This window comes from Podarcis pityusensis (genome assembly GCF_964106645.2).
Source record: "Podarcis pityusensis genome assembly, chromosome: 3".
In the NCBI taxonomy this organism is placed as follows: Eukaryota; Metazoa; Chordata; class Lepidosauria; order Squamata; family Lacertidae; genus Podarcis; species Podarcis pityusensis.
The window spans coordinates 123,167,667-123,182,356 of NC_138026.1; the positions used below are offsets into that span (position 1 = coordinate 123,167,667).

The 14,690-nt window shown below is 60.5% G+C and overlaps 1 protein-coding gene and 1 long non-coding RNA gene across 10 annotated transcripts in view; both read left to right on the forward strand.

The window, feature by feature from the left end:
* Window positions 1-4,980, forward strand: part of LOC308474534 (uncharacterized protein) — a 39,383-nt gene extending 34,403 nt beyond the window's left edge. For all 9 annotated transcript variants that reach the window (XM_081000959.1, XM_081000953.1, XM_081000960.1 and 6 more), the window contains one exon: window positions 4,673-4,980. The gene's annotated coding sequence lies outside the window, so the exon portion shown is untranslated. The remainder of the gene's footprint in view (window positions 1-4,672) is intronic.
* LOC308474765 overlaps window positions 1-14,690 on the forward strand; it is a 101,967-nt gene that overhangs the window by 41,743 nt on the left and 45,534 nt on the right. The gene's annotated exons all lie outside the window — the stretch shown is intronic.

Below are 14,690 nucleotides of genomic sequence, written 5' to 3' on the forward strand. Positions count from 1 at the left end.
AGCCAGACGTGTCAGTGAAGCAGTCCCCAGAGATTTTACAGCCCATGGACCCCCTCCCGCCCAAACCGGTAGTGAAGCTCACCGCGTCGCTCCAGCTGCCCAATGGAATCACCATGGACGTGCCAATCACCATTGACTCCGGAAGCAATGCGGACTTTATAGGGCAGGACTTTGTCGACCGGCACGCTATACAGTTGCTGCCTGCCACGCTGCCCCTGCAGGTTGTCACGGTGGATGGCAGGGAGCTGCTAGGGGGGCAAGTGGTGAAGCAGACGCCACCAATGGTGATGCGACTTGGGAATCACAGGGAAATCATCAGCTTCAATGTCACTCAACTATCGGACACGCCCATTGTATTGGGCATGAGTTGGCTGGACAAGCACAGCCCGACGCTGGCTTGGTACCAGAGGCAGCTGACCTTCGGCTCTTTCTTTTGCGCTGAACACTGCATCGTGCCCAGGCAGGAAGGAGGGGAAGAGGAGTCACAGCTGCAGCTAGGCACGCTGCAAGCGGTTCCCCACAAGTACGCAGAATTTTTGGAGGTTTTCTGCGAGAAAGAGGCAGACAGGCTACCCCCCCACAGACCATATGACTGCAAAATTGACCTGCTGCCGGGGGCGGCGCTACCCAAAGGGAAGCTGTATTCCATGTCTGAGGACGAACTGCAGGAACTCAAAGAGTTCATAGATCATAATTTGGAGCGCGGTTTCATCCGAGAGTCCAAGGCAGCGGGGGGCAGTCCGGTATTCTTTGTTAAGAAGCGGGACACGCCCCAAAAAAGACTTGTAGTGGACTTTCGCATCTTGAACAGTGTGACCAAGCCATCGGACTTCCCCATGCCCCGAATCGACGACCTCCTCGCAAAGGTACGGAAGGGCAGAGTATTCACCAAGTTGGACCTGCGAGGGGCATACAACCTCATTCGCATGCGGGAGGGAGATGAGTGGAAGACAGCCATGTTCACGCCCCTGGGCACCTACGAATATAGAGTTATGCCTTTTGGATTGCAAAATGGCTCCCACGTTTTTCAAGCTTTCATGCATCACGTGTTGGCGGGGCTCCTCTACAAGACGTGCGTCTGTTTCTTGGATGACATCCTGATCTTTTCGGAATCGCAGCAGGAGCATGACAGACACGTCAAGGAAGTGCTGAGCAGGCTACAGCAACATAGGCTTTACGCCAAGCTGGAGAAGTGCCAATTCGACGTGACCGAGGTGGATTTCCTGGGCTACAAGTTGTCTGATAAAGGGCTCGCCATGGACAGCGCCAAGGTCCGAGCAGTGTTGGATTGGAAAAGCCCACGCAACCGGAAGGAGGTCCAACGGTTTGTCGGCTTCGCGAACTTCTATCGCAAGTTTATCAAAGGCTTTGCGATGCAGACAGCGGCCATCACGGACACGCTCAGCTCCAAGAAAAAGAAGTTCATCTGGACAGAGCAGGCGGAGCAGTCCTTTCAGGCACTCAAGCGTCTCTTCGCGTCGGAAGAGCAGCTGCTTCATGTCAACCCCAGCAGGCCGATGAGGGTGGAGACAGACGCTTCGGACAGAGCCGTGGGAGCAGTCCTGCTGCAGAAAGACCCGCAGGGGGTTTGGAGGCCGGGAGCGTTTTACTCAAGGAAGCTCAGCAAGTCCGAACAGAACTACACCATCTGGGACAGGGAGTTGCTGGCCATTCATGCAGCGTTCAAAGCGTGGAGGCACTTCCTGATCGGCGCCAAGCACACGGTGCAGGTCTGCACGGACCACAAGAATCTAGAGCACTGGCGCACGGCACAGTTCCTGAACCAGAGGCAGATACGTTGGGCTGAGTTCTTTGCGAATTTCGACTTCCGAATAGAGTATGTCCCGGGGGACACCAACATCATGGCGGATGCTCTCTCCCGTAAGCCACAGTATCTGGAGGAGGCAACGCCAGCGGCCGCCATGCACATCTTCGCACCGACAGTGTGGGCGTGCGCGGCGGCGACAGTTGACCTGGATGCGGTGCGACGAGCGTTGCAGGATGACTCCTTCGCGCAAGCAAAGATGGCAGAGGTGCACAGGGGCACGGCAGCGACCGACGAGTTCCAGCTGCGAGATGGTTTGCTCATCCGTAAAGGGGCCATCTACGTGCCGGGAGACGAACTTCGCGCCAAGGTACTGCAGCAGCTGCACGACGCGCCCACTGCCGGGCACTTTGGCAAGGAGAAGACGGTGGAATTAGTAGCCAGAGACTTCTGGTGGCCCGGAATGAGAGGGGAAGTCGCGGACTACGTGGCGAGGTGTGACACCTGCCAGAGGTCCAAACCAGTGCACAGACCGCCGGCCGGACTGCTGGAACCGCTGCAAACTCCGTTCGAGCCATGGGAGAGAGTGGCCCTGGACTTTGTCACGGATCTGCCCAGCTCGAGGGGCAAGACGGCTGTGCTGGTGGTGGTGGATTTGTTCTCCAAGATGGCACATTTCATTCCGTGTGCGAAGGTGGCCACGGCGGAACAAACCGCCAAACTGTTCATAGACCACGTGTTCAAGGTTCACGGTCTGCCGCGGTCTATTCTGTCCGACCGAGGGCGACAGTTCATCTCAAACTTCTGGCAGAGGCTGATGGGCTTCCTGAACGTCAAGATCAACCTGCCGTCGGCTAGACACCCGCAGACCAACGGGCAAGCGGAGCGGGTCAATGCCATCATGCAGCAGTACCTGAGATGTTATGCGAATCAACAGCCTGCGACGTGGGTGGATTACCTGCCTCTCGCCGAGTTCGCCTACAACAACACGAAGCACGTGTCCACGGGGGTCACGCCGTTCTTCGCCAACAACGGGAGGCACCCTAGAACCTTCCCGGGACTGGAAAGAATGGGGGAGGGGGAGCCGCAGACAGCAGATGCGTTCGCGTCGGAGTTGCAGGAGGTCCACGATCAGCTGCGGCGGCACCTGGAGCTGGCTAAACACGCATACAAGGTACAAGCGGACAAACACAGAAGGGTTGGCGAAGAGATCCATGTGGGAGACTGGGTCTGGTTAGCAGCCCACGCAGTGCCGGCCAGGTCGTTGGCGAAGAAGAAACTAGGGCATAAACAACTGGGGCCCTACCAAGTCGACGAACAGGTCAACCCGGTGGCTTTCAGGCTGGCTCTTCCGGAGGGTTCCAGAATGCATCCGGTGTTCCACAGATCGGTGCTCACTCCCTACAAGGCACCTCACAGGTTTCAGGAACCAGGAACGGCACCGGGTCCGCTCCGAGAGAGAACCGGGCAAGGGGGAGTGGCACAGGAGGAGCGCATCAACGAAGTCATGGAGATTTTGGACTCCAGATGGGGGGAAGAGGGGGTAGAATACCTTCTCGCCAAGGAGGGCACCCCGGCCAGTGCCAACAGCTGGGTGCCGGGCTACGCTTTAGACGAACCTCTGCTCAAAGAAGAGTTTCATGCCCTCTTCCCACATAGGCCAATGCCAGCAGACTTTTTCGACGACTGGCTTTTCACGCCCACGCTTTCAGCCAGCACGTTCCGGGGGTTCGACTCGGACGAGGAACCGACACGAGACGCCCGTTCCCCAGAGGGGTCACCCTCGGGATCTGCTTCAGAACCCTCGTATTGGTGGGATGATCGACCAGAGGAGCAGTTCCGCAGAAGGTGGCTGGAGGGTCCAGGACGAGCAACGTCTCCAGAAGGCAACGAGGGAGAGACGGACATGGACGTTTTCGGGGACGACCCGGGTTTCGAGCACGGCGGCACAGAGATGGAAGCGGAGGTGACCGTCGTCAACGAGAGCAGGGAGGAAGAACCGGAAGACTTCGGATGGCGGCCCGCCACGGGAAGCGAACTGTATCCGACATTCGTCCCCCTGACACGGCAGCACCCAGATCCCGCACCGGAAGGAGGGGAGGGGGGAAGAGGGGGCTTTGAGGGGGGGATGGATGTCAGGGGTTCAGGAGCAGAGGCAAGGGCAAGGGAGGAAACAGAGAGCGAGGGAGAGGAGGCAGAAGAAAAGATGAGTGATGACGACGACCCGAGATCTCCGAGTCTTTCCAGTGAATCAGAAGATTCACAGAAAGGAGCACCAGTGGCCAGGGCAAGGGGGGAGCCTAGGGGGACACCCCAGGAAGATAGAGCCAGAGGGGACTCAGAGGGGAGCAGTTGGAAATCGGGACCAGCGTCACCGCCAGAGAGCAGGGAAGAGGAAGGGCGCCAGGGATCAAGCGCTGGCAGCTCACAACAGGGGGGAGGGCACGAGTCAGGAGTGGCCACACCTCCATCGGGGAGCGAAGAAACGGTCAGACGGAAGGTGGAAGGTTGGGCGCGCGCGCCAAGTTCAAATGCACAGGAAGGTGGCGCAGTAGGCAGCCCGGAAAGGGAGCCAGGTCCTAAAGCCCGCCGAAAGGAGGGAGAAGAGTCAGGGGGGTCAGCGTCAGCGTCAGAGGAATCCCGGAAGGAAGAGACCCCGGGGGGCAGAGGGACCCAGAGAAGAACAGTCAGGCGGAAAAGGTGGAGCAAGGCTAGGATATTAAGTTGGTGTACAAGGGGCGGAGACTCAGATGGAGCTTCGCCGATCTAACCATGAGACGTAGAGTTGCACGCAGCAGCTTGAGAATGGAAACTGTAACTCAATAAAGACTTTTATTTAATGATCGCTGGCTAGCGTGATCCTCTGTGAGCTAGGATCTGGAAGCAGCTCTGACACATACGCTTCAGGTTACAGACTCCGTTAACCCAGAAATCGTATCTCGGGTTAAGAACTTTGCTTCAGGATGGGAACAGAAATCGTGCTCTGGCAGCGAGGCGGCAGCAGGAGGCCCCATTAGCTAAAGGTTTAGCTTCAGGTTAAGAACGGACCTCCGGAACGAATTAAGTACTTAACCCGAGGTACCACTGTATTATGTAATCATAGTAACCAAAGTTGAGTTCACATTACAAGTGTCCTTGTATCCCTGCCCGTGATTTTAACTGTCTACAGTGGTCTTTCAAGTAAACAATAAAATTATTCCAGTCTTTTAAAAATACTTGTTCTTCCTGGTTTCTGATCTTTCCCCTTAGTCTCGCCATTTCTGCGCATTCCATCAGTTTGGTCTGCCGCTCTTCTTTAGTCGGTACTTCACCTTCTTTCCATCTCTGGGCCAAAAACATTCTCACTGCCGTCGTTGCATACGTAAACAGTCTCTTATTTTCTTTGGTAATTCATCACATATTATACCTAACAGAAAAGCCTCTTAAACCCTTTCTTCAACTCAGTGTATATCATTTCCCAGAACGCTTTTAGCACTCCACAGGACCACCACATATGATAAAAGGTACTGTCAGGGAACTGCCATCGGAGCTAGAGGCGGAGGGAAGGCTCCAGAGGGATGCCGGAGAGGGTCCCAGTAGGGAGAGAGGCAGCCCGTCCGCTGGGGAAGGAAATCAGCGTAACACCAGTGGAGAAGGGGGGCAGATGGGGGAATCAGAGAGGAGGCTCCAAGACTCCTCGCCGGAGACCAGTGGAGAGAGTACGGGTCCTCCGCTGCCCACACCCTCCCTGCGCAGAAGACTTCCGTGCAGGGAGAGTAGGAGGAGACTTGGCGTCAAAGAACTTTTGTGCTGGAAGAAGTTCAAGAAACGCCCACTGACGGATTCTGCCAGCGACTGAGACAGTCACGATGCTGGAGGCTGTTCAGTCAGAAAGGGTTAAACCAGGTAACCTCGCCAGCAGTGGCGGCAACTGACGCACGAGCAACCCCTAAATCCATTACAGGTACCTTCTTTCCTTTTACATTTCCAGCACAAATTTGAGCTGGTTCTATACATTTGTGCAATTTTACTCTCTGTTAGGTACCAACAGTATATCATTTTCATATAGGTTTCTTTCAACAGAACAGCAAGCCATCAACTTCAAATCCTCATTCCATAACTTTTCCCATTATAATAATTGTATATTATAACCAAAGTCATTGATTTAACCTCAAGGTTAGATTACTGCAATGCGTTACACGTTGGGCTGCCTCGGAATACGGTTCGGAAACTTCAGCTGGTGCAGAATTCAGCGGCCAGGTTGCTCACCGGAGCAAGACGGTTTGAACATATTGCACCAATCCTGGTCCGACTGCACTGGCTGCCCATTCAGTGTGCTGGTTTTGACCTATAAAGCCTTAAATGGGTCAGGACCACAATTCCTCAAGGACCGCCTCTCTCCATATGAACCTACCCGGACCCTGAGATCACCTGAGGCCCTTCTTTGTGTCCCTCCTCCTTGAGAGGTCCAGAGGGTGGCAGCACAGGAACGGGGCCTTCTCTGCAGTGGCTCCCCACATGAAGAATGCTCTCCCCAGGGAAGTTCCCCCAAGCGCCTTCGATATACACCTTTAGGCGCCGGGCAAAAATGTTCCTTTTTAACCAGGCCTTTGGTTGATTTGATTGACATCCTATGGCCTTTTAAAATGTGTTTGGGGGGGAGGGTTTATCGGGTGGTTGTTGTTTTTATTTTGAATATTCTGCAGTTTTATATCCTGTTTTTATTTTGTGAATTGCCCTGAAAGCCTGCAGGCATAGGGCGGTATGTAAATTTAATAAAGAAGTAGAATGTCTCCTCCCAGGATTCTCTCCCCCTCTGGATAAACAGCTCCTGCTGAAGTTGGAGAGGGGCAGCGAGAGCGGCAGTAGCGGACCCAGCACCCCCCTCTTGCGCCCCAGAGGCGCTTGCTCTAAAGGGGAAGGGGAGGCCAAGGCAGCCCCCCTTTTCCTGCTCAGTCCAACACGTGGACCTTCCCTTCCTCTGCTGGGTGAGGCAAGGACCCCTGGACGGTCAGGTCCCGTCAAAGGCGACTGGGGCGCAGAGCTCATCTCGCTTCAGGCTGAGGGAGCCCAGGTTGGTCCACAGACAGCTTTCCGGGTCATGTGGGCAGCAGGACTGAACCGCTTCTGGTCCAAATGGACACCGTGAGAAGTGCCAGAGCGCACAGAAACACCACAGTGGTACCTATTTCTCTACTTGCGCTGCTGTGCTTTGGAACTGCTAGGTTGGCAGGAGCTGGGACAGAGCAAGGGGAGCTCAGTCATGGGGACTGGAACCACAGACCTTCCGCTGGGCAGCCCAAGTCTCAGTGGCTTATAGACCACAGAACCCCCTGCGCCCCACGACCTTCCCTTTTTTGGGGGGAAATTCCCTTATTCCAGCGCTGCTTCCCGCTGGTATCCCAGATTGTTAGATCTCCCATAGACTGTCCCTGGGACGGGTGAGGCTGCTGATCCCTTATTTTCAAATCTGAAAGTTGACAGCTATGGCAGGATCCTGGGCCGGATGGGTCCCTTTGGCGCGATGCACCTTCCTCAGAGCTCTTCCTGCATGGAGCCTCCAGGGCCAGAGCCAGTCTACCTTAGAGGGCACAAGGCGCTCTCCTCCTGCTTGGGGCGCCTGGGTGGCACTGTGGGCGCAGGATCCTGGGCTGGATGGGTCCCTTTGGCGCGAGGCACCTGCCCCAGGGCTCTTCTTGCATGGAGCCTCCCTGGCCAGAGCCAGTCTACCTTAGAGTGGCAGAGTACCAGGTGGGGGGGAAGGTGCTCTCCTCCTGCTTGGGGCGCCTGGGTGGCACTGTGGGCGCAGGATCCTGGGCCGGATGGGTCCCTTTGGCGCGATGCAGCTGCCCCAGGGCTCTTCCTGCATGGAGCCTCCAGGGCCAGAGCCAGTCTACCTTAGAGGGCACAAGGCGCTCTCCTCCTGCTTGGGGCGCCTGGGTGGCACTGTGGGCGCAGGATCCTGGGCCGGATGGGTCCCTTTGGCACAAGGCACCTGCCCCAGGGCTCTTCCTGGTTTCTGAGGAGTCCTGCATGGAGCCTCCAGGGCCAGAGCCAGTCTACCTTAGAGGGCACAAGGCGCTCTCCTCCTGCTTGGGGCGCCTGGGTGGCACTGTGGGCGCAGGATCCTGGGCCGGATGGGTCCCTTTGGCACAAGGCACCTGCCCCAGGGCTCTTCCTGGTTTCTGAGGAGTCCTGCGTGGAGCCTCCAGGGCCAGAGCCAGTCTACCTTAGAGGGCACAAGGCGTTCTCCTCCTGCTTGGGGCGCCTGGGTGCCACTGTGGGCGCAGGATCCTGGGCCGGATGGGTCCCCCTTGGCACAAGGCACCTGCCCCAGGGCTCTTCCTGGTTTCTGAGGAGTCCTGCATGGAGCCTCCAGGGCCAGAGCCAGTCTACCTTAGAGGGCACAAGGCGCTCTCCTCCTGCTTGGGGCGCCTGGGTGGCACTGTGGGCGCAGGATCCTGGGCCGGATGGGTCCCCCTTGGCACAAGGCACCTGCCCCAGGGCTCTTCCTGGTTTCTGAGGAGTCCTGCATGGAGCCTCCCTGGCCAGTCTACCTTAGAGGGCACAAGGCGCTCTCCTCCTGCTTGGGGCGCCTGGGTGGCACTGTGGGCGCAGGATCCTGGGCCGGATGGGTCCCTTTGGCGCGATGCAGCTGCCCCAGGGCTCTTCCTGCATGGAGCCTCCAGGGCCAGAGCCAGTCTACCTTAGAGGGCACAAGGCGCTCTCCTCCTGCTTGGGGCGCCTGGGTGGCACTGTGGGCGCAGGATCCTGGGCCGGATGGGTCCCTTTGGCACAAGGCACCTGCCCCAAGGCTCTTCCTGGTTTCTGAGGAGTCCTGCATGGAGCCTCCATGGACAGAGCCAGTCTACCTTAGAGGGCACAAGGCGCTCTCCTCCTGCTTGGGGCGCCTGGGTGGCACTGTGGGCGCAGGATCCTGGGCCGGATGGGTCCCTTTGGCGCGAGGCACCTGCCCCAGGGCTCTTCCTGGTTTCTGAGGAGTCCTGCATGGAGCCTCCAGGGCCAGAGCCAGTCTACCTTAGAGGGCAAAAGGCGCTCTCCTCCTGCTTGGGGCGCCTGGGTGCCACTGTGGGCACAGGATCCTGGGCCGGATGGGTCCCTTTGGCGCGATGCAGCTGCCTCAGGGCTCTTCCTGCATGGAGCCTCCCTGGCCAGAGCCAGTCTACCTTAGAGGGCACAAGGCGCTCTCCTCCTGCTTGGGGCGCCTGGGTGCCACTGTGGGCGCAGGATCCTGGGCCGGATGGGTCCCTTTGGCGCGATGCAGCTGCCCCAGGGCTCTTCCTGGTTTCTGAGGAGTCCTGCATGGAGCCTCCAGGGCCAGAGCCAGTCTACCTTAGAGGGCACAAGGCGCTCTCCTCCTGCTTGGGGTGCCTGGGTGGCACTGTGGGCGCAGGATCCTGGGCCGGATGGGTCCCTTTGGCGCGATGCAGCTGCCCCAGGGCTCTTCCTGCATGGAGCCTCCAGGGCCAGAGCCAGTCTACCTTAGAGGGCACAAGGCGCTCTCCTCCTGCTTGGGGCGCCTGGGTGGCACTGTGGGCGCAGGATCCTGGGCCGGATGGGTCCCTTTGGCACAAGGCACCTGCCCCAGGGCTCTTCCTGGTTTCTGAGGAGTCCTGCATGGAGCCTCCAGGGCCAGAGCCAGTCTACCTTAGAGGGCACAAGGCGCTCTCCTCCTGCTTGGGGTGCCTGGGTGGCACTGTGGGCGCAGGATGCTGGGCCGGATGGGTCCCTTTGGCGCGATGCAGCTGCCCCAGGGCTCTTCCTGCATGGAGCCTCCAGGGCCAGAGCCAGTCTACCTTAGAGGGCACAAGGCGCTCTCCTCCTGCTTGGGGCGCCTGGGTGGCACTGTGGGCGCAGGATCCTGGGCCGGATGGGTCCCTTTGGCACAAGGCACCTGCCCCAGGGCTCTTCCTGGTTTCTGAGGAGTCCTGCATGGAGCCTCCAGGGCCAGAGCCAGTCTACCTTAGAGGGCACAAGGCGCTCTCCTCCTGCTTGGGGCGCCTGGGTGGCACTGTGGGCGCAGGATCCTGGGCCGGATGGGTCCCCCTTGGCACAAGGCACCTGCCCCAGGGCTCTTCCTGGTTTCTGAGGAGTCCTGCATGGAGCCTCCCTGGCCAGTCTACCTTAGAGGGCACAAGGCGCTCTCCTCCTGCTTGGGGCGCCTGGGTGGCACTGTGGGCGCAGGATCCTGGGCCGGATGGGTCCCTTTGGCGCGATGCAGCTGCCCCAGGGCTCTTCCTGCATGGAGCCTCCAGGGCCAGAGCCAGTCTACCTTAGAGGGCACAAGGCGCTCTCCTCCTGCTTGGGGCGCCTGGGTGGCACTGTGGGCGCAGGATCCTGGGCCGGATGGGTCCCTTTGGCACAAGGCACCTGCCCCAAGGCTCTTCCTGGTTTCTGCGGAGTCCTGCATGGAGCCTCCATGGACAGAGCCAGTCTACCTTAGAGGGCACAAGGCGCTCTCCTCCTGCTTGGGGGTGCCTGGGTGGCACTGTGGGCGCAGGATCCTGGGCTGGATGGGTCCCTTTGGCGCGAGGCACCTGCCCCAGGGCTCTTCTTGCATGGAGCCTCCCTGGCCAGAGCCAGTCTACCTTAGAGGGCACAAGGCGCTCTCCTCCTGCTTGGGGCGCCTGGGTGCCACTGTGGGCGCAGGATCCTGGGCCGGATGGGTCCCTTTGGCGCGATGCAGCTGCCCCAGGGCTCTTCCTGGTTTCTGAGGAGTCCTGCATGGAGCCTCCAGGGCCAGAGCCAGTCTACCTTAGAGGGCACAAGGCGCTCTCCTCCTGCTTGGGGTGCCTGGGTGGCACTGTGGGCGCAGGATCCTGGGCCGGATGGGTCCCTTTGGCGCGATGCAGCTGCCCCAGGGCTCTTCCTGCATGGAGCCTCCAGGGCCAGAGCCAGTCTACCTTAGAGGGCACAAGGCGCTCTCCTCCTGCTTGGGGCGCCTGGGTGCCACTGTGGGCGCAGGATCCTGGGCCGGATGGGTCCCTTTGGCGCGATGCAGCTGCCCCAGGGCTCTTCCTGGTTTCTGAGGAGTCCTGCATGGAGCCTCCAGGGCCAGAGCCAGTCTACCTTAGAGGGCACAAGGCGCTCTCCTCCTGCTTGGGGTGCCTGGGTGGCACTGTGGGCGCAGGATCCTGGGCCGGATGGGTCCCTTTGGCGCGATGCAGCTGCCCCAGGGCTCTTCCTGCATGGAGCCTCCAGGGCCAGAGCCAGTCTACCTTAGAGGGCACAAGGCGCTCTCCTCCTGCTTGGGGCGCCTGGGTGGCACTGTGGGCGCAGGATCCTGGGCCGGATGGGTCCCTTTGGCACAAGGCACCTGCCCCAGGGCTCTTCCTGGTTTCTGAGGAGTCCTGCATGGAGCCTCCAGGGCCAGAGCCAGTCTACCTTAGAGGGCACAAGGCGCTCTCCTCCTGCTTGGGGTGCCTGGGTGGCACTGTGGGCGCAGGATCCTGGGCCGGATGGGTCCCTTTGGCGCGATGCAGCTGCCCCAGGGCTCTTCCTGCATGGAGCCTCCAGGGCCAGAGCCAGTCTACCTTAGAGGGCACAAGGCGCTCTCCTCCTGCTTGGGGCGCCTGGGTGGCACTGTGGGCGCAGGATCCTGGGCCGGATGGGTCCCTTTGGCACAAGGCACCTGCCCCAGGGCTCTTCCTGGTTTCTGAGGAGTCCTGCATGGAGCCTCCAGGGCCAGAGCCAGTCTACCTTAGAGGGCACAAGGCGCTCTCCTCCTGCTTGGGGCGCCTGGGTGGCACTGTGGGCGCAGGATCCTGGGCCGGATGGGTCCCCCTTGGCACAAGGCACCTGCCCCAGGGCTCTTCCTGGTTTCTGAGGAGTCCTGCATGGAGCCTCCCTGGCCAGTCTACCTTAGAGGGCACAAGGCGCTCTCCTCCTGCTTGGGGCGCCTGGGTGGCACTGTGGGCGCAGGATCCTGGGCCGGATGGGTCCCTTTGGCACAAGGCACCTGCCCCAAGGCTCTTCCTGGTTTCTGAGGAGTCCTGCATGGAGCCTCCATGGACAGAGCCAGTCTACCTTAGAGGGCACAAGGCGCTCTCCTCCTGCTTGGGGGTGCCTGGGTGGCACTGTGGGCGCAGGATCCTGGGCTGGATGGGTCCCTTTGGCGCGAGGCACCTGCCCCAGGGCTCTTCTTGCATGGAGCCTCCCTGGCCAGAGCCAGTCTACCTTAGAGGGCACAAGGCGCTCTCCTCCTGCTTGGGGCGCCTGGGTGGCACTGTGGGCGCAGGATCCTGGGCGGGATGGGTCCCTTTGGCGCGATGCAGCTGCCCCAGGGCTCTTCCTGGTTTCTGAGGAGTCCTGCATGGAGCCTCCAGGGCCAGAGCCAGTCTACCTTAGAGGGCAAAAGGCGCTCTCCTCCTGCTTGGGGCGCCTGGGTGGCACTGTGGGCGCAGGATCCTGGGCCGGATGGGTCCCTTTGGCGCGATGCAGCTGCCCCAGGGCTCTTCCTGGTTTCTGAGGAGTCCTGCATGGAGCCTCCAGGGGCAGAGCCAGTCTACCTTAGAGGGCACAAGGCGCTCTCCTCCTGCTTGGGGTGCCTGGGTGGCACTGTGGGCGCAGGATCCTGGGCCGGATGGGTCCCTTTGGCGCGATGCAGCTGCCCCAGGGCTCTTCCTGCATGGAGCCTCCAGGGCCAGAGCCAGTCTACCTTAGAGGGCACAAGGCGCTCTCCTCCTGCTTGGGGCGCCTGGGTGGCACTGTGGGCGCAGGATCCTGGGCCGGATGGGTCCCTTTGGCACAAGGCACCTGCCCCAGGGCTCTTCCTGGTTTCTGAGGAGTCCTGCATGGAGCCTCCAGGGCCAGAGCCAGTCTACCTTAGAGGGCACAAGGCGCTCTCCTCCTGCTTGGGGTGCCTGGGTGGCACTGTGGGCGCAGGATCCTGGGCCGGATGGGTCCCTTTGGCGCGATGCAGCTGCCCCAGGGCTCTTCCTGCATGGAGCCTCCAGGGCCAGAGCCAGTCTACCTTAGAGGGCACAAGGCGCTCTCCTCCTGCTTGGGGCGCCTGGGTGGCACTGTGGGCGCAGGATCCTGGGCCGGATGGGTCCCTTTGGCACAAGGCACCTGCCCCAGGGCTCTTCCTGGTTTCTGAGGAGTCCTGCATGGAGCCTCCAGGGCCAGAGCCAGTCTACCTTAGAGGGCACAAGGCGCTCTCCTCCTGCTTGGGGGTGCCTGGGTGGCACTGTGGGCGCAGGATCCTGGGCTGGATGGGTCCCTTTGGCGCGAGGCACCTGCCCCAGGGCTCTTCTTGCATGGAGCCTCCCTGGCCAGAGCCAGTCTACCTTAGAGTGGCAGAGTACCAGGTGGGGGGGAAGGTGCTCTCCTCCTGCTTGGGGCGCCTGGGGGCCACTGTGGGCGCAGGATCCATAGCTGTCAACCTTCCCTTTTTGGGGGGGAAGTTCCCTTATTCCAGCGCTGCTTCCCGCTGCGATCCCGAATTGTTAGATCTCCCCTAGACTGTCCCCGGACAGGGGAGGCTGCTGCTCCCTTGACAGCTCTGGCCCTGCCTGACTTGAGCCCTCCAGGCCCCCCGCCTGCCTTTTCCCTGCCCATCCCGGGGGGGGGGCAGGGGGCTCCTCTTTCCCCTCTCTCGGCTCCTGGCTGGGCTCCCTGCTTTGGGCCAAGCCTTTTCCTCCTCCAGCCCCGAGGCTCCCCCCCAAAAGAGACCTCCCTCGGGAGGGACCAGCTGGGCTGTCCAAGGGTTAAGAGCATCTGAGTCGCATTCCTAGAGAGGACAGAAAAATGAAGGGGGTGGGTCTTCCAAAGTGCCAGAGCGCGCAGAAACACCACAGTGGTACCTATTTCTCTACTTGCGCTGGTGTGCTTTGGAACTGCTAGGTTGGCAGGAGCTGGGACAGAGGAAGGGCAGCTCAGTCATGGGGACTGGAACCACAGACCTTCCGCTGGGCAGCCCAAGTCTCAGTGGCTTATAGACCACAGAACCCCCTGCGCCCCACGACCTTCCCTTTTTGGGGGGGAAATCCCCTTATTCCAGCACTGCTTCCCGCTGGTATCCCAGATTGTTAGATCTCCCATAGAGTGTCCCCGGGACAGGGGAGGCTGCTGATCCCTTCTTTTCAAATCTGAAAGTTGACAGCTATGGCAGGATCCTGGGCCGGATGGGTCCCTTTGGCGCGATGCACCTTCCTCAGAGCTCTTCCTGCATGGAGCCTCCAGGGCCAGAGCCAGTCTACCTTAGAGGGCACAAGGCGCTCTCCTCCTGCTTGGGGCGCCTGGGTGGCACTGTGGGCGCAGGATCCTGGGCCAGATGGGTCCCCCTTGGCACAAGGCACCTGCCCCAAGGCTCTTCCTGGTTTCTGAGGAGTCCTGCATGGAGCCTCCATGGACAGAGCCAGTCTACCTTAGAGGGCACAAGGCGCTCTCCTCCTGCTTGGGGGTGCCTGGGTGGCACTGTGGGCGCAGGATCCTGGGCTGGATGGGTCCCTTTGGCGCGAGGCACCTGCCCCAGGGCTCTTCTTGCATGGAGCCTCCCTGGCCAGAGCCAGTCTACCTTAGAGGGCACAAGGCGCTCTCCTCCTGCTTGGGGCGCCTGGGTGCCACTGTGGGCGCAGGATCCTGGGCCGGATGGGTCCCCCTTGGCACAAGGCACCTGCCCCAGGGCTCTTCCTGGTTTCTGAGGAGTCCTGCATGGAGCCTCCAGGGCCAGAGCCAGTCTACCTTAGAGGGCACAAGGCGCTCTCCTCCTGCTTGGGGCGCCTGGGTGGCACTGTGGGCGCAGGATCCTGGGCCGGATGGGTCCCTTTGGCGCGATGCAGCTGCCCCAGGGCTCTTCCTGCATGGAGCCTCCAGGGGCAGAGCCAGTCTACCTTAGAGGGCACAAGGCGCTCTCCTCCTGCCTGGGTGCCACTGTGGGCGCAGGATCCTGGGCCGGATGGGTCCCTTTGGCGCGATGCAGCTG